The sequence below is a fragment of the Alosa sapidissima genome, chromosome 19 (genome assembly GCF_018492685.1).
Source record: "Alosa sapidissima isolate fAloSap1 chromosome 19, fAloSap1.pri, whole genome shotgun sequence".
NCBI classification, from domain to species: domain Eukaryota; kingdom Metazoa; phylum Chordata; class Actinopteri; order Clupeiformes; family Clupeidae; genus Alosa; species Alosa sapidissima.
The window spans coordinates 2,581,701-2,609,567 of record NC_055975.1 but is presented as its reverse complement, the minus strand read 5'-3'; the positions used below and the strand labels follow the sequence as shown (position 1 = coordinate 2,609,567).

At 43.4% G+C, this 27,867-nt stretch overlaps 1 protein-coding gene and 1 long non-coding RNA gene across 3 annotated transcripts in view; one reads left to right on the top strand and one right to left on the bottom strand.

The window, feature by feature from the left end:
• Positions 1-11,599: 11,599 nt before the first annotated feature.
• Positions 11,600-27,867, bottom strand: part of LOC121692969 — a 17,060-nt gene continuing 792 nt past the window's right edge. Inside the window, exons 2-4 of the long non-coding RNA XR_006025386.1 lie at positions 16,497-16,663; positions 14,977-15,278; positions 11,600-14,507 (exon numbers count right to left, since the gene is read on the bottom strand). This is a non-coding gene — a long non-coding RNA (uncharacterized LOC121692969). The remainder of the gene's footprint in view (positions 14,508-14,976; positions 15,279-16,496; positions 16,664-27,867) is intronic.
• bmf1 (BCL2 modifying factor 1) overlaps positions 26,245-27,867 on the top strand; it is a 20,314-nt gene continuing 18,691 nt past the window's right edge. The window contains exon 1 of one of the 2 annotated variants that reach the window (XM_042072069.1): positions 26,245-26,722. The gene's annotated coding sequence lies outside the window, so the exon portion shown is untranslated. The remainder of the gene's footprint in view (positions 26,723-27,867) is intronic. The other variant, XM_042072068.1, reaches the window with a different exon arrangement.

Below are 27,867 nucleotides of genomic sequence, written 5' to 3'. Positions count from 1 at the left end.
ACGGGGGCAGACCTGACGCCGCTGCGTGCAGCCTTTAGCCTGGAGAAGAAGATGGAGTTGGTGAAAAGTGAACTTGCCGCAGGTGAATTCACCGTCGCTATTACAGGAGTGGGAAAATCAGAGGTCTGGAAAGTGTTTCGATTCTGATGGAAATTCTACAGGTTATGTCTAATGCTCAAAATGTAAGGTGCTGATGAAATATGTGACCCTGCAAGGCGAAACCAGTCGCTTAGGTAAAATTTACAAAATTAAGTTATTGTGCTCACATTAACGGCCATAAACTAAGCTTCCCAACGACATGTAGCCTATTTAAGCCTAGGCATGTACGACATGTAGCCTACCACGGGCCGGGTTCGGGCAGATAATTCATGTTGATGTGTCGGGTTACATCGGTTCCGGGCTTTAAAAGCCACGGGCCGGGTCGGGTCAGGTTGTAATTTTCAGGCCCGTTGAGAACTGTAATAGGAACCCAAATGCACCTTTAGCTCTGTCACTCAGGTAGACCCTCATGAGTTAAGACAAGCCAGAGGGGTTACCTTACAGACATGTCTGCTATGGTTACAGTGACCATGCCATATTCGAGTCCGGCCTGGGTCATTCCCCGATCCCACCCCATCTCTCTCCCACTCGTACCCTGTCACTCTTTCCACTGTCCTGTCAAATTAAAGGCACATATATGTGTGTGTGTGTGTAATGGATGAGTGTTCTTGACTTCCCTATATATATATATATATATATATATATATATAGTTCCCTATATATAGTAATGACTCGAGCAAAGCTTGATTCACAATATGCAGCTTTATTGCTGGGTCAGGAGCATGAGTCAAGAACACTCATACATTACACACACAGGGTTGGACAGCCACACCAACACAAAGGGTCACACAAGAGGTAGAACTAAAAAGGGATTCACGCTGCACTAAAACACATACATAAACAGTAAATAAAGGCACAAACACACAATAAGAACCCCAAAGTTCTCCCAGAATTCCCAGCGTGAAACATGGTGGGAGCCGTAGCTTCCTACGCCGACGCTACAATATATATAAAAGAGATGGAATCAGAAATTCATGCACTAAAGACCCTGATAATAACCATTATCTTTTAAATAGACAACAACAGTCTTATGACTTTGGATCTGAAGGGAGTCAGTGCATTTGTTTGTGGGGGACACTGAAATGCCGGCTGCATCCCGGTGGGGCTCTGTAGCCCAGTGGCATGTGGCAGATGAATATTTGATTGGCCATAATGGAGGCACTTGCATGTGCTGGTAGTACAGTTTGGCTCACTGGCTGGCTTGCAGGCAGGAGGGAGAGAGAAGAGGACAGACTTACTGAGATGCTCTGGTCTAATCTGCTGCCCCCATTGTTGAATGTGGCACCCTCTTGGCCACGCCATCGAACAACAACAGCTGCTGGCTGTTTCATCATTCAGACCGGGCCGAGTAGCGCACAGGATGACTGGAGAGAGGACAAATATGCAGTAATGTTCACATCAATGTGCCCTCCATTAGGTATTTGTATTACAATTTGCCTCACATTCTCTTAACAGAAAAAGAAATAGTCAATTTATTTTATCATAAACATTCAATTGTCAGTTTATGTATTATAATTATTCCTATTCCAAAATGTAGCCAATTGGTTTATTACAGTTGCTGTAAAGTAAGCAGTACTTGTGACCAGTGTGTAATGAATGCATTGCAATGTATGGATTTTTTATGTGGTCATGGTCCTTGGTTGGGTTTGGCAAGACTATCCAGCAAGTAGTTCTGCTTAGCCTCGCAGAATGTGATGATATATTATTGTGAGCATTCCAGGGGGGTCAAAAGGTCAAGGTCTTGCAGCCATCTGTCCACGAGTTGATGTGAGGTCATTCTCTGGCTTCCATTCAGAATGCCTGCCATGTTGTAATCCTGTTTATGGCCAATGACAACACATCCAAATGGCATAGCATGGTGTGGATGACATTCATTGCAGTAAATGTGTTTGATATTTAAATATTTCCTGGATCAATTTAACAAATACAGTCAGCATCACATTTAAGACTTTTTAAAGACAAAAAGAACCTAATGTTTTGGTTTGAGTTAAAAGTTGGCAAGAAGGCTATACATTTTTAATTCTGAAATCACAAGTTATTAGCCTGGGAATACGAACTTTTGGCAAATTTGGGATTTGCTCTGCAGGTCCGTCTGGCCAAGAGGCCATTGAAGCCCATTTCCAATGTTCCTAAAACACGGGCACGCAAATACAATCTGGCATGGACGTGTATTTCTTTTAGCCTGGCGGGCCATCCTATATCATTGAAATGTATAGTCTGGAATCGAACCATTCACCTCGCTTAATCCAAGGGGCGGGCAGAGAATTGTCTTTCAAACTGCCTAGGCATGCAATAGGCCAGCGCTACGACCATATCCGTATCCGGTCGGCAAAACGGCAAATACATCCTTCTTCGAAAGGAATGACTTAAGTGCATTGTGTTGCTCAACTTTCAAAGAAAAGCACAAGTCCAACTCCTTCAAATTTGACGCCAACGCTGATTCAAACAACCGCTCTTCGTTCGCCATAGCCACCTTCCTTGTTGTTCACCGTCGCAGGACTGTCATTATCCTGTTAAGCCCGCCTTAAGACTCTCTAACAAAATAGAGCGCTGTGATTGGATGACGTCCACGGCGTCAGCCAATAGAAATCCCTATGGTTTGATACTAGACGTACAGGCTGAGCAAATTAATTTGCCGCCGCTAGGGTGCGTCTAGATTTCTAGGCTATATTTCTTTGGAATTGAGTAAACAACTGCATTTTAGCCCTTCATTTACAAGATTGCTACACTTCTGAAACGATTTGGTAAGAGTTTAATGAACCAGTTTAAGAGTAGTTTCACTGCTAGTTACGTCCCTGTAAAAAGTCGTAAGTCAATTAACCTTTTCCAGACCCACTCTCAGTGGAGAAGGGTCTGGTGTCAACTGTCAACAAGACTAACAAGTTATATTATTACTGTATAAATATCACTCCCTGTTATTCAGAGTCACCCCGTGTGTCTGTGTGTGTGTGTGTGTGTGTGTGTGAAGGGCTTGGCTGGACATTGACTGACAGGGGGATTTCAGAGGTGTGTTTGGCAGTGTTGGTGTTTCAGAAGGACGCAACCAGCTGTGTTCTCTGACTCTATCAGAGCACCTGTCATTTACAGTATAGGTAGTGCAGTACACACACATTACACACACACACACACACACACACACACACACACACACAGACCTTGTCTGTCCCCTCCATTTGTTTACATCTTTTCCTCTTGGCTACACCTGTTTTTCTCCACAACTACTCTCTTTCTCTCCTCCTGTCCCCCCCCCCCCCCCCACACACTCATAATACACACACACCACTGGCTCTATCATTATTGGAGTCAAGAACATTCCATCTCTCTCTCTCTCTGTGCCGTCTCCTCTTTTTTATGTCCATTTCACCAGCCATCCTCCCTACTCTCTCCTTCTGTTCATCTCTCTCTCTCTCTCTCTCTCTCTCTCTCTCTCTCTCTCTCTATCTATCTATCTCTGCATGTCTGTCTCATGTTTATGAGTGACTGGAATGGCAGGCAGTGAGAGGAGAGCCAGGGCAGCTGGTGGTGTGGTGCTTTGGGGCTACATGCTCCAACATGCCCCCCCTGAGCCCATCTCCGACGCCAACAGGTGCCTTTCATATTGCACCTCCTGACACCACCCCACTCCACCCACCTTCCACTACCCCAAATACCCCCCCCCCCCCCCCCTTACTGCCTTATCCCTCCCACCACCACCACCACCACCTCCTCCTCCTCTGTTCTCTGCCCACCGAACCACTCCCACATTCCGTTACTGCCTCACACACGCACTCTCTCCCTCATACATCCCCTCTACAAATCCAGTTCTCTCCCCTCCCCCCTCCTCCCCGAAATAACACTGCCTTGTCCGCACACAGGTGCACTTGCTCTGCACTTTCCTTAATTGTGTGTTTGCTTGGCAGCTGTTGGCCTAATACCCTTTTTGTCGGGGGAAAGTGCTCCCCTCGCCCCTGGACGACCCCCCCCCCCCCAAGGCCTCACTTGATTTCAGAGACCATTAACTCCGTGAGCCTATTACAGTAAGTGTTACATTCCTGAAGCGGCCCATCTCATCCACCACGCTTGTTTACATTGAGTGGACACACTATTGATCGCTCCAACTGGACTCGCCGAGACCCCTCTCTCTTTCTTTTCTGATCCCAGAGCTTTACTATCAATGTTAAAAGGGTTACTAGTCTGATGACGAGAGTAGGTGGAGAATATGATGGAGTAGAGGCAGAGGGGTGCAAGTAATGATTTCCTGCGGTCTTCCCTCCTGTTTGTGCCCAGTCTGATTGTGATGTTACTCCTGTGTGCGGGGAGATGATGAATGTGACCGGCTCTGGTGAGGTTTACTGCCGCGCTGTAAAACCCGATCTGCATCTGGGTGAAATATTTCACATTGCAGAGAGTAAATCAGCACTGGCCACTAATCTCACCCCCCTCTCCTGTTACCTCCGAATTACCGACATGGCCAGCCACCAGCCTCTCATACCATCCATTTACCACCTCATGCCTCCAGATGAGAGACTGAGAAATACATACACTGTCAAGACATGAGGATAGAGAGAGAGGGGGAGAGATGAGCAGAGAAAGAGACACAGCTACCTCATGACAGATAGATAGAGAGGCAAGCAGAGAGAGGAGAGGGAGAACTTGGGGCTATAGACATGTGTCCCATACATCTTCAAAACATTTGCATTTTAATGACAAGGTGAAAGAAGGGAGGGAGTGAGTAGAGTTGCCAATTTTCTGATATAAAAATAAGGAACTGCCTTACACGTCAGTGTGTGTGTGCGTGTTGCGTGTGTGTGTGTGTGTGTGTGTTGTATATCAAAAAAAAGATTTTTCATTTTACAAAATTGTGGGCCTGTTTACTAAATTGTGTCAAATGAATGCACTAAAATGAGTGCACTATTTGCTAAAATGAGCGTATACTATACTACATTCTATGCACAATGTAGTAAAATGAGATCATAACTGAGTAAAACGAGTGCACAATTTGGTTAAATGAGCGCACATTGTCACGATATACACAAAAAAATGATATATATCGCAATGATGCCTCCAGGTGTCTATCCGGTGCAACAATAATCATTTCGATGCAAAAGCCCTTGATAAAGAATTGTTTATAGTCTATTATCTGTTTTTTTCTGTCTCAGCAGCAAGTAGGCTAGCCTGTTTCTCTTGCACAGATGCACTGTAAAACTCTGAGCAAGATGTCATCTCACTACTATCAGTGTAATACGTGACTCACAGTGGCTCAAATCAAAAGTGCATTCTCTGTTGGTATAGTGATGACAGACAAACCAAGAGGGTTTCCCTTCATCTCATACAAATCGTGCATTCTTCGTTCATAGTCTCAACTTTTCAACTTTTTACTTGATCTGCACTGAGTTGACTCAATAATATGGAACAAAATGTGTTCTGTATCAGTTTGATACGGAACACGTCTTTTTTCTTTAAAATACGGGACAATTCTGTATTTTACGGAAAGGTTGGCAACCCTAGGAGAAGAGGATGATGGGGTAAGAGGGAACTTATAAACACAGAAATGTAAAGAGGGAGAGAGTGATAGAGTCAGTGAGTGAGCGAGACTGACAGACAGATGAAAAAAAACTGTAAACATAATTTATGACCCTGAGGGTTTTTAAATGGCCAAAGCAAGCCAGACGGTCGTATTTCTGGCATCAATGTTTCATGGGTTTTCTCTTACAAGGTTAGAGGTGGCACCCTGCATTGGCCAGAGCAGGGTCTACTGCTCACCCACACGGCCTCTGGTGACAAACAAAACAAAAACAGAGAATCCAAAACAACAGGCGCACAGCGCATTACTGACTGAAACACACACACACACACACACACATACACACATATACACATATACACAGTGTGTGTCAGGAAGCCATCCAGTCACAGGACTGGCCATACAGCATCCCATGGGTCCCTACCTCAATCTCACCACACACACATTCACACACATTACACGGTAGTATCAACTTTATGGAAAAGGTCAGTTGCATCATGAGGCTGAGATGAGCGTGAATGTGTTTTTGTGTAAATAACACGTACACCATTGGTCAAGTTGGTGGAGGAGGTGGACATAATGAATGGAGGACATGGGGAAGGGCAAGCTCATGACTGGATAGATGCAGCGGTCATGTGTTGTATGATGTCATGATAGGGAAGGAGTGGATATGTGTGCTATCTGATTGTCTGTGATGTGGCGGTGTGACATTCAAAACCACGGACAGAAGAACAGCTAAGAGCAACCATTATAATAATGTGTAAACCTCTCAATGAGCATGTGGTCATTTTAAACTTATAACAATTAAATGTCTATGTCAACAACATGTTGTACGCCAAAAACGTAAGTAGAAGGAATAAAGGTTTAAAGAGGCTTTAAAGAGGAATGACATTAATAGATAAATAAAATGAATTAAAATAAAGATAAAATAAACAAATAAATGAGCTTTAAAGTAAGAGGATACAGATTAATACTGTATAATGTGACCCTGCAAGGCGAAACCAGTCACTTTGCACAAAGTGCTATTTTGAGAAAATCCAATGTCAATAGTGGGGCAGGAAATGTGGACGGTAGAGGCGAAACAGTAAAAAAGACTTTTACTAATATAATGTGTGTCATTACTAAAAGACTTACTAATGACACACTCAGTTAAGCAAGAACTATTTCCAATGAAATTTGCAGAGAAACATAACTCTTGATAAATTAGCAAAATTGCATGAGTGAAAGAAAAGATCTGAAGAATAAAAAAGAATCTGAAGATAAAAAATTCCACTAGCTTACGCTAACAAAATAAATACAAGCAGATGAAAACAGGTTTCTATATATGGGGGAAATAAGTTTAAGAATGCCATGAGCTCACTCACTCCATCATAGTGTCACTGCAGGGTGTGACATCACCCATCTGTGCCTGCTGCAAGGGGGTTTGACACACAGTTGCCTCCAAGATTCGTCTAAATACATGGATATGCAGTCATACACACACACATACACACACACACACACACACACACAGTTGAACAAGTGTGCAGCCATAGCTGTAAGCAAACTCTGAGCACCTGAGAGTCGCAGGTGCCGCGGCAGAGAGACGAGTCCAGTCAGAATCATCAGGGAAAGGCCACACTGACACTCAAGAAGGCCGAGGGGAAAGTCCACAGCCACAGGGGGCCCAGCAGTCTGCTAATCCTATGTAAAGATGCTGTGTGTGTGTGTGTGTGTGCGCGTGTGTGCGCTCCCACAACAATCTGGTTGTGTGTGTGTGTGTGTGTCAAGTTGAATCAAGTTTATGCCTGTAGCACATTTAATTCATCATTATTTTGTTCATGAGCAGGAATTCACATATTTTATATGAATGTGTGTATGTGTGAGTGTGCGAGTGCAAGCATGTATGTGTATGTGTGTGTGTTTGTGTGTGTGTGCCGGAGCGTCAGACTGGGGGTAAAACCACTACTGATTATAGGGGCTCAAGGGGAGAGAGGGCCCTTGAAAAGTCTGGAATATATTTTATTTTACCTGGGTTGAGGAACATGGGGGCCCATCAGGAGGGGCCCAGGATCTTGTGCTACGCCCCTGTGTGTGTGTGTGTGTGTGTGTGTGTGTGTGAATGATGGGATCACACTGAGGTGTGAAGAGACTCAATGGGAGTTGATATGACAGAGTCCTGTTGGGCCTGCATCACAATAGAAGTGTGAGATTGGGGGAACTTCTGGTGCTGGGGCGGTAAAAGCAGCACACAAAAGCCAAGGAATGTGAAGCCTGTTCTGCCTCACAGGGGGTTCCATCAGAGACACAGAGAGCAAAGCAGTGGGATGTCTTTCTGAAGGCAAACTGTCAATTTAGAGTTTAAAAGCAGGGTAATGACTAGTTAGTTTTTTTCTTCATTTTAAGTTTAAGTGTTTCTTTCTAAATCACATGGCTTAATGGTTTGGGCTGCTTACATAGCATTTGAAAGATGCGTTTATCAGGTCTGTAAATGTGGAAAAGCTAATGGGAGGAAATGTAGCAGACAAATAGGACCCTCAAGGGGACCAATGACCTCATCCACATGGCAAAGTTAATGTGGCAATATAGAATATTAAAAGGGTCATTACTGCAAAATGGCCCAAAATAATTTCTGTCACTCTGCACGTTAGAGCATCAATTTCCTGTCACAAAGAGCATTGGACAGGGAGGTCAATTTGGAAGGAGGAGTCGCACACACCGTGATGATCTCATCCTCGAAGAAAATGTTTGCCACTATTCCCCGCCCGCATATCCTCTTTCATTATGATGCAAAGATTTCATCATGCGGTGTTTATGTTGTACTCCATCAGTAGCATGCCGAACCTGCCATTTTATTACAAACTGCCCTTCTGGTTTTTGGTTAGCCACAGCGATGAGTAAGTTAGCAGTCGTGCGTCCTCGGGGAGCAGTTATGTGCCATTGGTGCTGCAGCAGCGTGGCGCGCGTTGGAATGAAAGTGATCCATCATGAGGTCATGCCAGTGCCAGGCCATGATCTCATATGCCAAGGTTGGCATTGGAGCGGCTGCCTGTCTGGTTGGTTTATTAGCTGCCTGATCTGTCAGACCAGTGGGCAGTGAGGCGTCCCTTACCTAACACTTCACACTTAAGTCCTTTCTCCTCTCCTCTCTCTGTCCTTTTTTTCTCTTTCTCTCTCTCTCTGTCCTCTCACTAACTCTTTCCCTCGCTCCCTTTCACTCCCTTCCCTATTTTCCTCTCTCACTGTCATTTTCTCTCTTTCACTTTTGTGGTCTTTCTTCCTTTTACACTGTCTCTCTCAGACACCCTCTCTTGTTCTATCACTCTCTCTATCTCTTTCTCTCTCTCTGTCTCTCTCTCTCTCTCTGGGGAATGCCTGCTGTCTTGCCGTCTGATTTCCATGCTGTGTTCCTGTTCCAGGGCAGTGGTCCAGGCTCTCTGGAGGACATGGCTGCAGACCGTCCAGACCGGCCGTGACAGACGCGGGCAGAGCAGGGGGTGCTAAACATGGGCACTGACAGCCGACACCTCCCTGCCAAGGTGGAGGAGAGTTCACATGCACATACACACGCACGCACACACACATGCGCACAAACACACGCACGCATAAGCTATGAGCACCAAAAGAAAGATAACTATGTCTGATATGTTTTAAAATTCCATCTGGATTTTAAGGGCCCTTCTGTAACTACGGACTTCCCCCTACAGCTTTATTTTACAGCCGTCTTTTTGGTCTTTTCGCTGGCTCTGCCATGATGAACATCTAAAAAATGAAGCCATCTTATAGTTACAGTCTTAGTCCTGGCTGACTAGTGCTTGAGAGCATGCATTTAAGCATTTTGTGTTTCTCACTTGTTCTCGCTTCTCACAGGACTTCAGACACTTTCAGACACTGCCGGGACGGTATTGCAGATCTTTAGGGCTGGTTTTCCGCTAGGAGAGAGGTAGAGGGAGTATAAGTATAAGTATATATACTTTTTTGATCCCGTGAGGGAAATTTGGTCTCTGCATTTAACCCAATCGGTGAATTAGTGAAACACAAACAGCACACAGTGAACACACAGTGAGGTGATGCACACACTAATCCCGGCGCAGTGAGCTGCCTGCTTCAACGGCGGCACTCGGGGAGCAGTGAAGGGTTAGGTGCCTTGCTCAAGGGCACTTCAGCTGCGGCCCACTGGTCAGGGTTCGAACCGGCAACCCTCCGGTTACAAGTCCAGAGTGCTAACCAGTGGGCCACGGCTGCCCAGGGAGCAGGGAAAGCCGCCATTCTTGCCACAACACAAGTTGAAATGTTGCATAGGGGGGCTTTAAACACAGCGTACAATAAGAGTGTTAGATGATGCAGGTACACAACATCAAGTGCAGTACTGCAATACCACTGCACTCCAATATCACAGTACTGCCCCCACCCCTCTCACACTTCTTGCGTTCTCTCTTTCTCTAAGCTGTTGTCCAGTGTAAAATACGTGTCCAGCAGCAGAAGGGGGTTAAAGGTCAGGACGTGTCAGATAATCCTGACAGGTTCTCACAGCTGGAACTGCAGCAGGGAGCCATTCCAGAGGAGATGATGTCATTATAACCCTGACCCTCCTCCTCTTCACCCCAGCTCAGCTGCAGGTGGCCTGGAGCGCTTCAGAATGACAATGTCAGCACATTAGCTTGTGAAAGGGGCTGATTAAAAGACCAGTTTTCAGAGGTGAGAGGTCCCCTGCGGAGCCCAAGTATCGACAGGGAAGGAGTGGAGGATCTCTTTCCCACCTGTGTGCAACTCGAGGTGGGCTAATTGTTTGGGGTGTCTCCTGTCCACACCAAAAGATCAGCTTTGTGCTAAAATGTTACACTCCACCTGGGCCTGCTGGACAGTGGGCTGAGTTCATTGTGAAACGAAATGATAGTCAGAGGACGACTGTATCTGTAGTAATCCAATACAATCGGTTATAATCAGAAGATCATTAAATGAGAGGATTAAATAGTCATCAATGTGTTTGAAAGAAGTTGCAGTTTTTCATATTTCATATGATATCCTTGGCCAGTTGACAAAAAACGATGTACATGTCATGCAGACCATAGAAGTCACTTCATTTTATTTATTATTATATGTCACATCAAATGATTTGGAATAATTACACAATTTGGTCTGTTTGGTCATTAGACAGCCTCTCTCACTTCAACTATAAATGCTTTGAAGGCAATCTGTCCATCAATTCTGACGGAATATACAGTATAACAACTTGCTTTGATCTTTGCTTGGATAGTGTCATCCAAATATGTATGTCACCATTGTAATCAGATGTTCATACAGGTTTGGAATAGAGGAGAACTAATACAGGGAAAAAATATTTATTTTCATTTTCTTTATGTATCATGTAATTGTGCTAATATATACTTCAGCTCATATTTATGTACAAATACAGTAGTATCCTATTATGTGTGTTTTCATTATGTATTTGTATCCAGAGTTTATTTTTGAAGATTGTGTTTTGAACTCTCTGTTGGGGCATTTGGAGAGAATCTAAAATCCCTACCGAAGTGATTACATCATTCAAACATTTGCCAGACAAGTTCATCCAGTATAAAATGCATTAACCCAACTGGTTGTACTATGTAATCACAAATTAAACATACAAGACAGCAATAAAATAAAATAACACAACTATTTACATTCATACAGAATGTATGCTGTTTGATCTTTAGTTTCAGAGTTGTGCACACTTGGTTTGGAAATTTCTATGTGACCCCAAACTTTTGACCGGTAGTTTGGGGTCACTTAAAAATCAGTTAGTCAAGTCACTTATATATACACAAGTCACCCTTTTGCAATTATGTGCCTACATAATTGCAAAAGGGTTCTCAACTGTTATATATAACAGTGATCGATGGCAATTCTACAAGACAAGGATTATTATAGGCTTGAAGAGATTCCCGAGGCCCAGAGATATATATATATATATATGTATATATATGTATGTATGTCTATATGTATAGTGAAAAAGAACTGTGTTTTTCAACAAAATGTGTAAAATTCCAGAGCAAATGTGTAGCGTTCATGTTTTTATGTTCAGCAGCACTGATGTTTTTATACCTGCTACACACACACACACACACACACACAAATTAAAATGATTAAATGCAGGTTTCCTCGTTCATGTTTATCACATTTTACACAGCTTCACATATTCAAAATAGAGTACAGTAAGAATGAAATAATTAAAAAGGCTACAAGTTCATTCAAATCCCTTTGCATAGAGCCTTTTGTATGAGGGCACTGACAAATATGAGTAAAAAGTAGCAATGGCAAATATTTCACAATATTCTCCTACACCCTGTAAATTGTATCACTTTGTTTCAGGGATTTGTATGTTGCACGTGTTTATGTTTTCATTTATTTAGTCTAGAAAACATCTGTAGACCTAATCTGAACCTTTCTTGTTTGTTTTTAATTCCAACATCCTTGTGACACAAATCAGAACCTTCTGAGCAACTTCATGTCAACACATGTCCATTCGAGTGCACACGAATGGACTAATAGTTGGAAAAACAAGGGGAGAGTCACACTTAGCGGGAAACCTATGTGCTGGGAGGTGGGGTGGGGAGGAGTTGGCTCCAGACTGTGTGTGTGTGTGTGTTAGAGAATGTCTGTGTGCATACTAGATTATTGCAATGATGTTTGTGAGAGTGTTCAGACACGTGCACAAGCATCTACGCTTGCAGTTGGGTTGGGGTGTGTGTGTGTGGTGGGGGGGACTATAGTACTCTTCAGCTCACGTTTTCTGTGTTTCTCAGAAGATCAATAAAGCAGCTTTCATCTTGCTTCTCGGGACATAGTGACCTAGAAACACTGACTGTCTCATTAGACAATGTGATGAGCCTTGTGCTGCACTAGCTGGAGGGAGGCTCTACCCAGCGGCGCACGCTGAAAGAGGATTAATGCTCTGTTTTCCTTGTATATGCAGCTGTGTAGGATAACTTAGGTTGCCATTTGCTCCCTCGACGGCCATGCATTATGAATACAATCCATATGTTCCTGGGTTTTTAAATGCATTAATATTTATGACTAAGCATACATTCTTGTATGTATTTGTGTAAAAGCCTGCAATGGCCACCACTCATGTTAATGACCACATAGCTCAAGGGCAACAAGTTATTTATATATATATATATATATATATATATAAGGAAAAGGGGGAATGGAGGTGGCTTTTGTAGGACAACACTTCAAAAGCTGTTATAGCCGACAGAAACAAAAGACAGGGTGTGGTGTGGTGTCTGTGTGAGAGTGTGATGGGGAGTTGGGGGTAGGGGGTAAACAGGTTTGGTGTAGGACATCAAACACAAGGTGCCGTGAGTCCGGCAAGAGGTACTATTGATTGGGTGGGATAAAAACAGGAAGGTGTAAAAAGCTCAGGTAGATATAGATGATTCCCTGCTGCTGGACACACACCGAGCTGCTTTATTTGTTGTGCACCACTGAGGATGCTGAAGTGATACACACAGTGCAGCTGTCAGGAGGTGGAGGTGTGTGTTTGTGTGTGTGCATGTGCGTGCTGGGGTACACTTCACACAATTATTCAGCTCTCTAGGATGCCTGCTGACCCCCAATATATCCCGCTAGTTTTGATGCAAGACCACCCCAGACCAACATGATGGGGGTAGGTACTAATTAAAGCCCACTGATCTGCCACACTCCCCAGAACAAAGATATGAAATTGAAAAACCAGAGCTCACCAGTGATTGTGTGATTAAAAATTGAAGAATTATCCTCTTTTTGTGTTTTTACTCAATATCCGAGGGGTTCAGGTGCCCTTTAAAGATTTTGAATTCCTCTGTGGACCTTTGTTTTTCCTTTTGAAGAAGTTCTGCTAAAGCTTTAACAAGCAACTTTATCATAATTAGAGGCACAACGTGTCGGTAGGACACAATGTAGCTCCACCACTTTGTCCAGGGGAACAGGAAGTCAATGATTATCCTCTGTATTCATTACACCGACATCTCAAAACACTGTATTACATCCTAAATGATTTAAAAGCTGCTCCATTGTGTTCATACATAACAGCATGACTGCCAAAAGCTCCCCATAAATCCTCTTTCCTACAGTGGAGGTGAGAAAACATCATTAAGATGTGAATCAATTAATCTGCATTCAAATGAAAAAATCTGGAGTCTAGCCATTAAGTTATCAAAGAACTACTCTGTAAAATGTGTGTCAATGTAATGATGTGCTTTCATAACCTGTTCCCTCAAGGGGAGTCCAATAAAACTTTATAGTAGTTATACAAAAAGTTGTACTTATGAAGTTATTAAAAAATAAATTAATCCATGTGCCAAAACGGAATCACTGAACCAATCCCTGAATGAGTTTAACATTATTAATTAAATGCTGGGGGGAAGATACGATGATATGCTTGCAATCATCTCGCTCTCTCTCTGGCTTCTCTTCTTGCAATTTTGGTCTCACTATCAAAGGAAAGCCCTTTGCCACAGCATTAATAAAACACAAGCACGTGATACGGTGACTCGCGGACCCCATTTGCTTTGATGTTAGGTTTATTTTTTTACCCACGGATCTATTGATCGTTCAGCAGATAGACCAGCAACATCAAAGAGATCTTGTCTAGAGAGGCTGTCTAAACTATGTCACCTCACAGTCTGAGATTGTGGTCGTATGCTGGTCAACCTCACTACAACCCCCCTCTTCCTTCACACACACAAACACAAACATACAGGTTGGGAACTGTGGAATACTGGTATACATAGGACCTTTTGCACTCTTTCTTACCAATTAAGGCTAACAACCACTGTTACTGATTTTAAACACATTTCAAATGGTATTTATCTGGTGGTGTTTTTGTTTGTTAGCTCAAGGGAACATCTGCTGCACCTCACCATATGTGATGATGTCATACGGAAGCCACTCTGTCCATTCACTAGAGTGGAAGAGAGAGAGAGAGAGAGAGAGAGAGAGAGGGAAAAAGACAAGAAAAAAAAGATGAGCACATGCACTCAGACTACAGGTCCATGGAGTGTTATTCAGTTCACCACATTACCTTGAGATAAACAATTTGCTTAATGAGCAAAACACATTAGATCATCCATCCATGAATAAGAGCCTATGGGCCATACTGCTAACCTTTCACATATATTTTCACTTTAGGGGATAATTTGGTCACAATGCACAATGTACACAAATCCAAAGAACCAATACTACAATTCTCAGAACTACTGATGAACATTACACAGGATACTTGACCAAGAATTAACTGGCAAACTGGCTGGCACAACAACATTTCCATCTGGACTGTCCACTGCATGCACATCAATACATGCATTCTTTATGCCCTACAGGTTAAATTGCATTATCAGAAAGTCATTAGATGAAATGCATTTGCCTCCTACCTTTGGTTATCAACATTACCAATAGAGAATAGTGGGGTATGAGCTCCCTTCATGGGCTTTAAGCCTTTTATTCTGCAGTCCCACAAATGGGGCTCTTGGGTTGTTTGTTGGTATGCTGTCTGGCTCTGTGATTGGCAGCACTTTTGTTTTCCGCGTGTTAGGGAATCTGACTTCACCGTTGGACCACAGGGGGTGGGGGGTTCACATAACCTTGGCCGCAGGTCACCCAATGCCAATGACCCCTCCTCCACTGGTCAGAAGGAACAGGTCAGGACTGAATGCGCCTCTCCATCTAACCCAATCTGTGGCCATAATGACAGAGACACACACACACACTTGCGGGAACGTCACATATACACTTACACACAGTCCAAGTACTCAGTGTGAGGTCAGTGTTGATGCAGACAGTATATCGCTTAGTATTCAAGGAGCCTTGGGGTTCTCTGCCCTCTGTTCTCCTTGGGAAAAGTGTAAAATATTCATGGGATATACATTAAGGGGGCCTGCATTGCCCTGGTATATGATGTTCTCAACCTCGGCTTGGATTTCACCACAGTCTGGTTCAGAAATAGGGGGACGGGGGGATTGATTTTTCTATCATTTTGCCTCTTCTGCTGTGCAGGGATAAATAATTCACGTTCATACCTTGCGACACCTCACGCATATTCATTACTGTAACTCAACTCATGTTTTCTTTGGCGTCGCCGTTTTGATTGGCGTGACCGTGATTGTATGACCATTATTTGAAACAGATGGGATAAATAATGAAGCGGTGCCCAAGATCACCCAGGGAGATAATAGGGCATTATGTTGCCATGACGCCATGACCGGTACCCATCGCTCATAGTCTGGGGCATGTTGTTGACAGCCTCAAGATGAGTGTGTGTGTGTTCACGTGTGCCTACATGTATATGTGTGTATTTGCAGGTCTGTGTGTGTATGAGTATGTGTGAGTGTGATAATGTGTGTTTGGCTGTTTATGTTCATGTGTGTTGGTGTGTCTGTTTTCTGTTTCTCTGTGTGTGTGTGTGTGTGTGTGTGTGTGTGTGTGTGTGTGTGTGTGTGTGTGTGTGTGTGTGTGAAGAGGGCGAGGGGTGAAACTAGAGACAGACATGTCTGAGGTCACCCACTGATTACCTGTCCCACCATGGGTCAGATGACTTTCATATGTTTTGGCCATGAATATTCCCTTCAACCCTCTACTTCAAACATTTCACAACCCATATCAATAGTAATATCAGTGGCAATCTCAGAAGTGGACAACTTGCAATCAATTAATCTGTACATCATTTTGTCAGCTCTTTATAAATAAGTTAAAATATATTATTTTCCTTTCCAAGTGCTTTGCCATCACATTACTTGGCCTACAGTTATTTTGCTAACCATCACACATTACATGCACAAAACAAATCTGACAACAAACAGCAAAGAAGAAAGAGATCTTTATCAGTCTGAAGTGAAGATGGCTATTTCAGGGCTCTCTCTGTCCCTCGTGACGCCTTCGAGTCTCGCGCTCTTACCACACAGGAAACGCCCTCTCGCAGTCTGTTCCGCAGCAGGGCTTCTAAGAGGCCGATACATCCATGACATCACCTCTGAGTGTTGCATCAGCCACATCTACAGACCGCATGGCACCTTCTGCTGTAGATGGTCTGATGGTTCCCAGGCCATACGCTGTCCAGGAGCACTGAAAGCTACATTTGGCCCATCACATGACTGTGAGTAATAATGGACAATGTGGTGTCTATGAGCTGGATCCTGCTAACCATCCTCTGAATAAATGAGACTTTCTGAACTTGCATGAAGTGCACTAAAACCACCAAAGTAGCATTATTACTCCTACTGTTTCTCAACAAATGTCAAAACACAAAACTACAAGCATCACATGGATGATGTCTCCAACTTTGTGAACTAACATCAAGAGCCCTAAAAAGACCAATATATAATTACTAATCCAATTGTTTGTCAATAAATGTAAAATCACAACACTTTCTGTACAAGCATCAAGTGGACGTTACCAACTTTCCAAATTTCAAGTGCACTAAAATCACCAACTTATCATTAGTGCTGCAGCTGTTAGTCACTTAATGAAATGTCAAATCACGGAAAAAAAACACAAAAGGCAGCTGTGTTAGGGAGACCTGTTGATTCACAGCTCACAGTGGCAGCAGGGCGATATCAAAGTGTTTTGGGCTTAATAGCCCCTGCATCTTTCAGGAGCGGCTATAAGGTTACAGTTGGCTGTGGGCCTGGAGCTACCCTGGCGACTAGTGGATAATTATACTGGCCGCTGTAAGTACAAATTGCTCCGGAGGAACCGCTCAAAGGGCTTGTTGGTGCATGTCAGCCATCACGGAGGTGCCTGGCACCTCAGTGCTGCGCCAGCCAGGCCAAGTGTCCCAGCGAGGACACATGGGACACCAGGCGCAGCCGGCGTCCTCCACCCATCACCCATACCAATGGCACAAATACTCTGTTCCACACTGACATCAGAGGAACATCAGAGGAAGATGTATTGAATGTAAAAATGTCAGTCCAGTGTTTTGCACTTTCAAAAAAGAACCTTCTTTACTGTGTATCTGCATGCTTATGCTGGGAAACGTTTGGAGTTGGAGGACAATGTTTGGAGGACAGACATGACTTACTATCATCTGTCGTGCCATTCGTTCAGCTTCCTCCACGCGACACACACTCCAATGGCACACACACACATACACTGATCAAGTATGCATGGTTTTGCTGGGAGACATGGTGAAGTGAGAATGCTTGGCTTCACACACACACACATACATGTTTTGCCACTGCTGGTGTGTGTGTTGTGTGTAGGGAGCCAAGCTGTCCCTTGCGCCGTGCCACAACTCGCTTCTACTGGTGTGTGCGGTGTGTGTGTGTGCAGCTGGTTGTGTGTACCGTCTCTGGTTCAGTCTTGTGTCTCAGACAGAGAAGGCCCAACAGGGCTAGGTCACAGAGGGACAAGCCCTGCTCCATTTCTCCAGCGTTTACACCTGTATCAGGTTCACATGCACATACTGTTCTACAAGTCCTTTCTCTCTCTCTTTCTTTGACTCTGTGTGTGTGTGTGTGTGTGTGTGTGTGTGTGTGTGTGTGTGTGTGTGTATGTACTGTATGTGTGTTACTCTGCAATGTTTTCATCCTGTCTGAACTAATCCTGACTTTTGTTTCTATCTGAAACCTGACATGGATCAGATATTTCTTTGTTACCTTTTATGTTTGAGTGGCACTTTGCCTACAATTAGATAGCCTGTTTAAACCTTGAAGCAAAATGATGATAAAAAAAATTGCTCAGAAGTGCTGAGACAGCAAGTGTCTGCTCGTTGCATAGGTGAGTCACTTATTATTGAGCTCCAAGATGGATGTGTGTTTTTGAACCTACATGTCTCCTGGCAGGTGTTTGAATGTGTAAGATTTCTCATTTTTCGTCCTCTCTCTCTCTCTGTCTTTTTATAGACTCTGCACTGTGTCAGGCGTAAGGGCCAGTGTTGCCACAGTTACCTTGAAAAAGTAATCTGATTACGGATTACTGATTAGGCCTACTCCTTTAAAAAGTAACTTAGTTACTTTACTGATTACTTGATTTTAAAAGTAACTAAGTTAGATTACAAGTTACTTTATTAGTTACTTTCAGCAGCTGCCAACAACACCCCCACCGCCTCAACATAAAAATGATAACCGGTTTTGCCAATACTCACTATACTGGAAGTGCATTTGAACAGTAATGTCAGCAATGTATAGCAGACATCCCATAACCTACAGTACTTAGATACTGAAATTCAGATGTTTGTTAAATAATGTCTAAGTACACCAAATAAGGAAGACCTATTGATAGAAATTGTTATAGTAAAATATGTAGATTTTTTTGTAGATTTTTTTTCATGTAGCCTTGGCAACTAGCCATCTTGTATAGGCCTGAGTAATATGCAAATGAAATGACACTTGTTAAACTCACCTCAACAAGTCTTTTGCAATCATTTAACCCGCTGTGAGCAATGCTAAAGTCGCTGTTACAAACAGTGCAGCGTGCAAGACTATCATTATATTTTAATCTTATGAGACAATTGGGTATACTTTTGTGTAGTCTGATGTGAAATGGGTCTTAAATCTTCCTTTTTAAGGGGCACTGACTCTGCCATGACGCTCCAGTTCCTAGATGCACTGACTAAACTGATTAATTAAGTTTATGAGAAAAGAGATATAAGCACACTTACACTGAAAACTGATTGTTGATTTAGCAAAACAGACCAGGATGCTCTCTGTCTTGGATACGCTTCAGGCACAAACGCACCACTCCTCTCTCTCTCCCTCTCAGTTGTGTGCGTGTTAAACTCATATGCACACGCGATTTGAAGTCCGGTCTGGCTTGCGTGCTCTTGTTCGCTCTAGGTACCATGAGATTTTATGTAATTTGTGGGCGTCAGGAAGCCGCTATCAATATGTGGGAGACTCCCAAAACTTCGGGAGACTTGGGATGTCTAGCTAGACAGCACTTTGTCGCCAGCACAGGATGTACAATGTACCTTAATGTTGTCGTGTTTAGCTGACACAAACTCAAAGTAATGACTGATGAAATGTGCATCTCTCTCTCTCCCTCCATTGTTGTTTACGTTTGTGTCGCTGCGTGGTTTTACATGTGAATTGTCCTCATGCTGAAAACTTGAGCATAGCCTACATGACATTAATCCCCAAGACAAGAAGAAAGCAAAGAATATATCTTTTTACTAAGGAAAATGACAAAAATAGTAACGCACAGTAACTTAGATAAGTAACTTTAATCTGATTACTGTTGTAAATAGTAGCGCATTAGATTACTCGTTACCGAAAAAAGTGTTCAAAATAGACTAACGCGTTACTAAGTACTAAGTAACGCGTTACTGGCATCACTGGTAGGGCCTGTCTGCTTCCTACATTGTAGCCAGATAACTGACAATGGTTAAATATGAATGATGGCAGATAAATGTTTAGTAGCGGAGCAGAGGCTGAAACCGGAGCCCTTGGGTCCTGGCAGAATAATTAGCAGTTGATGAGAGAGGCCATCAGTGGAGCCCTGTGGCCTGAATGAATAGGCTTCTATCTTGGCCCCCTTCATGTAGGCCCAATTCAAGCCATCTACAGGTAATTAAGCTTTAAATAAACACCAGCTTATCTGCTTACAGGAGCCTGGGCCTACTGGATCACATGTAAATGGGGCAGGAGTGATAACATTGCATGTATTATTGAAAGCTGGAAAAGTCTGAAGAATGAGATTCATGTATGTTTGGGTGCCTGAAATGTCTGAATCCTAAGTGCTGGCCTGCAAGTTGTGCACTCACTGACACCTATTTGAGGTAATTCAACCTCATTAACCCTTCTCATGAGTTCTACTGTACCTGCTCAGAAACACAGGTGTGAATTAAGAACATTTACTGACCACCGTGTTCACATCTGGTCAACAAATACTGCACGTGTCTGAGGCTTTTTGTACCGTTCACTGGGAAATGTGCGTGTGTGAGTCTGCATGGTTTTGCGGGGAAACGTGTGCATGAATATCTTCATGGGGGAGTGAGAAGACTGGCCTTCATTGTTTGGATGACACACACACAGAAGGTTCAAACACTGTTTGTGTCAGATCTCGTCTGGCTAAAGCAGATCAGAGCTACACCACATTCCACCATGGAAACCACCAAGCCCTGGGTCTGTAAACTCTTGATTGCTATCAACCACTTCAATGTGCCACTGGTTCATGGATTATGACTTATGTCAACAACTAAAGCAGAGGGAAAACAAAAGGCATCATACAACCTCTAACCCCCTCTTTGACAAATGAAATGCCACAATACTGTTTTCAAACCCATTATCATACCCATATCAATAATACAGAAAACAGCGCATCATATATGACTTTGGATTGCCCTTGAATACCAACTAAATTGAAAGATACTGTACAAACATTGAAACGGTCAGGCTGTGATGAAGGATTAATTGTGTTCAGTGTGCGGCGTCTTAAGAGCTCAGGTTGCCGTTATCTTTTCATCTCCACTCCTCTCTGTTTGCCTTTTCCATGCATACATCCAGTCTCACACAGCGTTGTGGGTCACTGATCTTCAAAGAGGATTAATGGGATCTATTTAAGGAACTCTACAAATATTCCAGGGGGAGCAATCGAAGGAGGAGGGAGAAAAAAAATCCAGGACTGTCACATCTCTTAGGGTGAAGGACCCACAGAGAGAGATCAAAACAGTCGCACATAATTCCCACAAAAGCACTAAATCCCCCTTTAACTGCACTGGCTAAAAGTGACAGGAGTCACTGGAGCGTGCCACAGTCGGTCGGGAGGGGAGGAGTAGCACAAGAACAGATGGACACAGGCAGATTTCCACTCGTAATACTGTACAACAGGGGTCTCTGACCCCCGCAGGGCCCTTTGTTGGAGACCTCCACCACTCCTGCACTCCTAGATTGTGCCCGATCCAAAGGACAGGAGCCGGGGGCAGCCATGTGGAAGGCAGGCCTTCTGGTCTGTCTGTGTATGTGTGTACGAGCTCTGCCATCATCACTGTGTTGACAAAGAATAACATCAGGCTCTAAAGCCTTATACTGATGATCTAATGCCTGAATAGAATGAAGCCCCACATGCTTAATGAAGTTAGCTGTGAAAACAACAGGCGTTTAAATGAACAGTCAGAAGCAGAACTAGGCCAGGTCTCCAGGTGCAGGTGACGGATAACACAACGGCAGCAACAACAACAAAAAACTTGAGAGGGAGAGGTGGAGGCACACGTAGGCCCGAAGGGGTGAATGCACACAACCGTTTGTTTACCAGACGGAGAGAAAAAGAAATCGTCTGTGTCTGAGGCCTCTCGGTTACCTGAGGGAGATCGGGTGTCATTGCTTCATATCCACGGCATCTTTGCGTGGCCTCAGGGTGGCTCGCGGGGCGGCTGACTGAGCTAGAGTCTGCTCTCCTCAAGCCTGCGTCTGTGTGTCTGTCTGCCTGCCTCTGGAAAGAGGCGAGGGTCAGAGCCTCTCCCACCCAACGACTGCTCAATTATTCACACTGTCTTCACCTGAGAACAGTGGCAAGGGGCTGCAGACAGAGGATCTCTCTCAGTGTCTGTGATCAGCAGCATCTCTGGGCCGGACCAGACGTATAAGGGTAGGATCATATGCGTATGGAAAGCCATACACATGCTTTATTCATCACAACATACCCTCGATTGTGTATGATTATGGTCCTCTCCACACCACTCACACACCCACAAACCAGTGAAGATTTCAGCTGTGATAACAAAAGTTATTTATAGAGCATTGTATTATTCTATATGGGTGATAGAATTTCATATAGAACACATGCAGCTGGCGTGCTGCCAGATGGCACCACTGCCTCTTCCAGAGGCAATCAGGTTTCACATCTTACTCACAATGAGTGCAGATGGATCCAGCACTTGCTATCATCTTGCTCTTGTTTGGAGTTGCATTAAAGTTCAAAAACTTGGGCTCTGACTGCTCCTGCTGCATTCTCACCAGTCCACTTTAAATCACCAATCCTATATGCATATCCTGAAGGACTTACCAGTCCTTTTCAAAGCTTTCTTATAAACAATATGCACAACAAATGATTGGTATACTTGTGTATGAGTACTAGGAAGGGAGCATGGATTTCACCCCTTTTATCTACGAGCAAGGAACGGATGACAACCCATTGATGTTAAGTCCCAGAGACTCTGCAGAGGCTGTGCAAAAATATTTTGATGACTGTGCTGGAAAGAGATATGAATATGAATGAGTGAATGACAGGAGCCGCTACAGAAGAAGGAACACGCTGCAAATGGACAGAGAAGCTTTACCGAGCCAATGAGGCTGGGGTGAAGGCGGGATAAGGTGGTCAGGAGACTGTTACCAGGTCAGTGTGTCTACTGTGCTACACTGCCATTGGGTCAGTGTGCCTCTCATGCTCTGCCTGAATGGCTAGCCTGGCAAAACGCGGTTGCTATGGAGCTCGTCCAATTGGAGAGGAGCGGAATCCCCCTTCCTGGTTTCCAGGCAGGATTCACCACGTGCAGGGGATGTTTTGGTGAGAGAAGGGTGGGTGTGTGTGTGTCGGTGTGTGAAAGCGTATGTGTGTGGGTGGGAGGAGTATAAGAAGGAGAGAGGGCGAGGTCAGGGGGGCCAGTGGGTTTCAGGGCTACTAGGGGAAGTGGAGCATGTGATTGTGCAGCCATGTGTGTGTGTGTGTGTGTGTGTGTGTGTGTGTCTGTGTGTCACTTTCAGCTTCTTGACTGCGCTTTCTGATGCAACCGAACGAGATGTCAGGCCCTCTCTTGACTTCTCTCTTTAGACCCCAGGAAACCACTTGTTTGTGTTTACAATCCCTCTGACAAGCAGGGAAGGCCAATGGGGATTCTGTTGGCATTGAGGAGAGGGGGGTAGGGTGAAATGGAGGATGGTACTAAGTCTCGCACTCCTCGTTACAGTGATCCATCTCCTCGGTTACCATGGAAACAGAGTAACTCCAGAGCTGTGCTTTAAATGGCGCTGATGTCTTTTCGTGTAAATCTTTCATACTTGTCTCTGATACCACACATCCTATACAAGCAGACAAACTGGTGACAAGACCTTCCTGGATGTGGGCTACTCTGTGAGTTGCATTTGTGATCTTTAAAACAGCAGAATGAACATATGATTTACATAATTAAATGGCAACCAAATATTTTATGCATACATGAACTTTATGCATGCTTTAAGCACAAGTGCAGTGAATTAGAAATAAGGTTATGGGACAAACATTTGCTTAACTTCATCAGAAATCTTAATTACAACATAAAATAACTAAAAGAAAAGTAGGCTATAAATCATCACACCGCAGCGGTATGGTGTAATAACATTATGATACAGTACAGTGCATCAGTCTTTAGCCATAGCATAATGTCTGTGAAATTATATTAACACAGCTAAGGAAGAATTGAGAATATTGCCCTAGCTAGTAAAAATACAAACAAACAAACTCAGTCCTCTGAATGACATGAAATGGCCAGGGAAAACATGTTGTGAACAACGAACAAGTCACAGCATCAAGAAGCCAGTGAATGAGAAATCATGCGAAAAGCCACTGTCCAAAAAGGGCTCGGCAAATAAGCATGATCTAATGGCAACTAACAACAACAAAGCTAGGGAAAACTTTTCATCACTGCACATTCCCCCATTTCTGCCTGTGTCACCAATCCAAGGCACGCGTGGAGATTTATCTGTGGCCGATTTGTGAACCTGATCACAGCCGAATGAATTGGCCCAGACCCAAACAAACTGGCGGTGAACTCGTGGAGAGCGTGGTTTGTCAGGGTGAGGTTCACTTCAGGGGAGGTGACAGCAGCAGGGGGAATGGGGGAGGGGGAGTGAGGGACCCATCTCTGAATATGTCAACAAAAGGTGTTAGATTTCAGGGTGATTGTAGCATAGAGAACTGGTGGGATTGTGGGAGAGGATCAAATTTTCATTTGGCTTTTTTTGTTTTGTTGTAATTTTAGCAAAGCTCTAGTTATGGAAATGAACTTGTACAGCTTTTACAACTGTCAGCTTTTGTCATTTTTATACAGATACTGTCAACTAGCAATACCAGGGTGTGGGTGTTGTTAAAATTTTAATAGAACTGCAATTGCAAAGGAAATGCACCATTAGCCGAGCAACTTTAAAAAAACAAAAAAAAAAAAAACGAATCTCTAATCTGAACTGTCAACTTGCTATTGACTCAACTACAAAAAAGGGAGAATTAAGTAAATAACATGACAAGTAACAACAACATAACAAGGTCTGTTACTTTGTTGTCGAACCTCTACAGGTTTAGGGGAAATGGGAATGGACTGACCCATTCAACGAGGATAATTACTACATGTGGGTCCACTCCTGAGTCATGTATTGAAAGTCTGATGTTTTTGTTATGACTGATATTAAAAGAGCCAACACTGGCTCTCCCCCACAGCTTTTGTTTTGCACTGTGCTCAGTCATGCAAGCGGTAACCTTCTTTCCAATACACCACAGTGGATGTGAAAGCAGACTCTTCCCACTTTTCACATCAGGTCCCACTGCACTGCTCAGCTACAGTATACTGCGTGTGTGTGTGTGTGTGTGTGTGTGTGTGTGTGTGTTTGTGGGGGGGGTGTTGTAAGTGAATGCGAATGTGTATGACTGTGTTTGTACAATGTGTGTTTCTGAGTATGTGTGTGACAGTGAGTGTGTTGAGTATAGCGTGATGTGTGAGAGTCATAATGGGGGAAGGTAGGCTGATGAGTGACAGATTGAGTGTTGGGAGCTGAGCAGTCCTAGTGGGGGTAGGGGAGTGGTGTGTGTGTGTGTTGGGAAAGGGGGGGGGGGGGGGGGGGGGTCGAGAGTGGGGTTTTGAATTGTCTTCTGTGTGAGAGAATGCAGGGTCATTCTCTTCCCCCAGCTGCCCGAGTGTTTATTGATCAGTGATACCCCAGGGGGTGGGAGAGAGGGCAGATCATAACAACCAGCACCTGCCCCAGCCTCCCAGCACCACTCTCAAGCCAGCACTGGATTCCAAAGGGGAATAAATAGAGCCTATCAAACAGTGGTGGAATGGGTGCGGCCTTGTTTGTGGGAATGTTACATTCATGTGCTGAGTCTGCTATGCAGAAAGGTAATTAGAAACTGTTACAGCTGTGTTGGGTAGGGCAGTGCACAGTACAAATGGATTGTTTGCCATTCTTGGTAAAGAGCACCTATCCATCAAACAATGGAAATGGGGGGAGGTTGGCATTAGGTTTCAATTTCAGATGAGCTAAATGAGATCAAATAGGCATCTGCCTATACCTGCTGCTAACAATGATCCATATAGCGGATGTCTGCGTTTTGCACCACATATCTGTCATCTTCAGTTAAATACCAACATCTATCTACATGAAATAAGCTGCCTTTAGGCTACTGCGTATGAGTCTATTCTTTCTATTCTCTCTCACATTTTTCGTTCATTAATACTAACATAACATAACATAACATGCGGGCAAACACAGTCAACACAATCGCACAGAAATGTGACAATTTTCATTCATATAGGCAGTTACTGTTGATTTGAGCCTCAGTAAAAGCGGAGGCAGTCGCTGACAGAAAGTGCACTAGTTTTCCCGCTGGGGAATTTCCCATCCACGTGTCTAAATAGGCGGGATCAAAACAAACATTTTAATTGGTTGTTCAAGACGTCAGTCTTCCATCTACCAAATTCTGTCGTGAATATGAAGTAATGGTAAACATTTCATATTTGTTGAATTGTCGACTGGTATCTATCGAAATAATCACAACATTTTACATCTGGAACATTTTACTGAATTAGTAGGCCTGCCTTATTCAAGGCACATTTGTGATAGTGTAGCCTAGTACATAAGTATGTAACTAAGACAGCCTAAAGTACATTGAGTTAAACATGCAAAAACTAAATAAAATGTATAAAAGTAAAAGACAGCAGAGGCCCATTGATAATTCAACGGATTAACACACTTTAACTTTTCCATTCATTGTTATGGTAGCCTACTGTGACAGGCCCTATTTACTTGTAGGCTGGTCAATGGGAGGAGTATTTTTCTGACGTCGACGGATGAAATGGACATGCTAGTCTACTCACAGCAGAGAACGGAGTAGAACCGCGATAAGCACGACCCTGCTTGCCTGCGTCGCCAACAATCGTGATCTTACAAATACATTTCTGACAAGGAAATACAACGAATTGGAGAACAAACTGAGGTAACGTTAGCTGCTACTGCAATGAACCCAAGCAAATGATCAAAAGCAAAGACATAACGTAACGCTAGTTTTTTTTTGTCTTTCTTAGTTTCTACATGAACGTTAACTGTGTAGTGCTACATATTGACGTTAGTTACAGAATACCAGTCTTAATGACACATACATTTTGTTTGTTTGCTAGCTCGCTTGCTAACGTTAACTTCCATTAACTGGCTCTAGGGTATTTTGGTTTTTAACATGCAGTGCTTGCGAACGAATGTTAAATCACTGGACATTGTTATTCGGTTTTACTGATGACTCACTTGATAGGAAGTATGTTGTTTAGTCAGGCTGCGAAAATTATCATTAACGTTGTTAATCTAGTTAACGTAACTGGCAGACGTTAATGGTGGCTTCGGCAATTTTCGCTAGTAGATCTAAACCGCCACGATACGGGCAAATAGAAATAGCAACTACCTAGCCAGCGGGCTAATTTAGCCACCGGTAGATTCGTAACGTTAACTGTTAGCGATAAGACAACGGTAACATTGTTAACACTATTGTACCTGACTCCATATTACCGCGACGGGCAATTTAACAGGTTATTCTTATTAGATTGTTTGGTTTAAATCATCGTTGGAGATATTTCATAAGTTGCCATAATAACATAACATCATCTTGCTTGAAAATGCTGATACGGAATATTAAGTTATTTGATATTATCAGTGTTCGTTAAACTTTACGTTACTTTAACATAGAATGCTAAGCCTTAACCGTAACGTTAACGTTACTCAGCGATAGACATCGACCCCTCTGCTCCTTAAAGTTTTCTGAACTCACGACGGTCAACATTTAGCTCAACAATTCAACTTGCTAACGTTATCACTAAATTGACACGCTTCTATCAGCTTCCTTGTACTGCATCTTTTTTCATCACAAGTGAACTGATGGGAGACGGCTGTGAACTGACTTGACATTGATGTAACTGTTAACTGTTACATTACTAGGAAAGAGACGTCCCGAACTTTGTCGAAATGATAACGATATAACTATTTGTTTTGGCTGTGGCGAGTGTTGGAAGGGAGAGGCGTTGCTTACTCAAGATGTAATGTGATGTTATTTATTTATTTTTTCCCAATTATTTGTATTATTGTTATTTATTATTA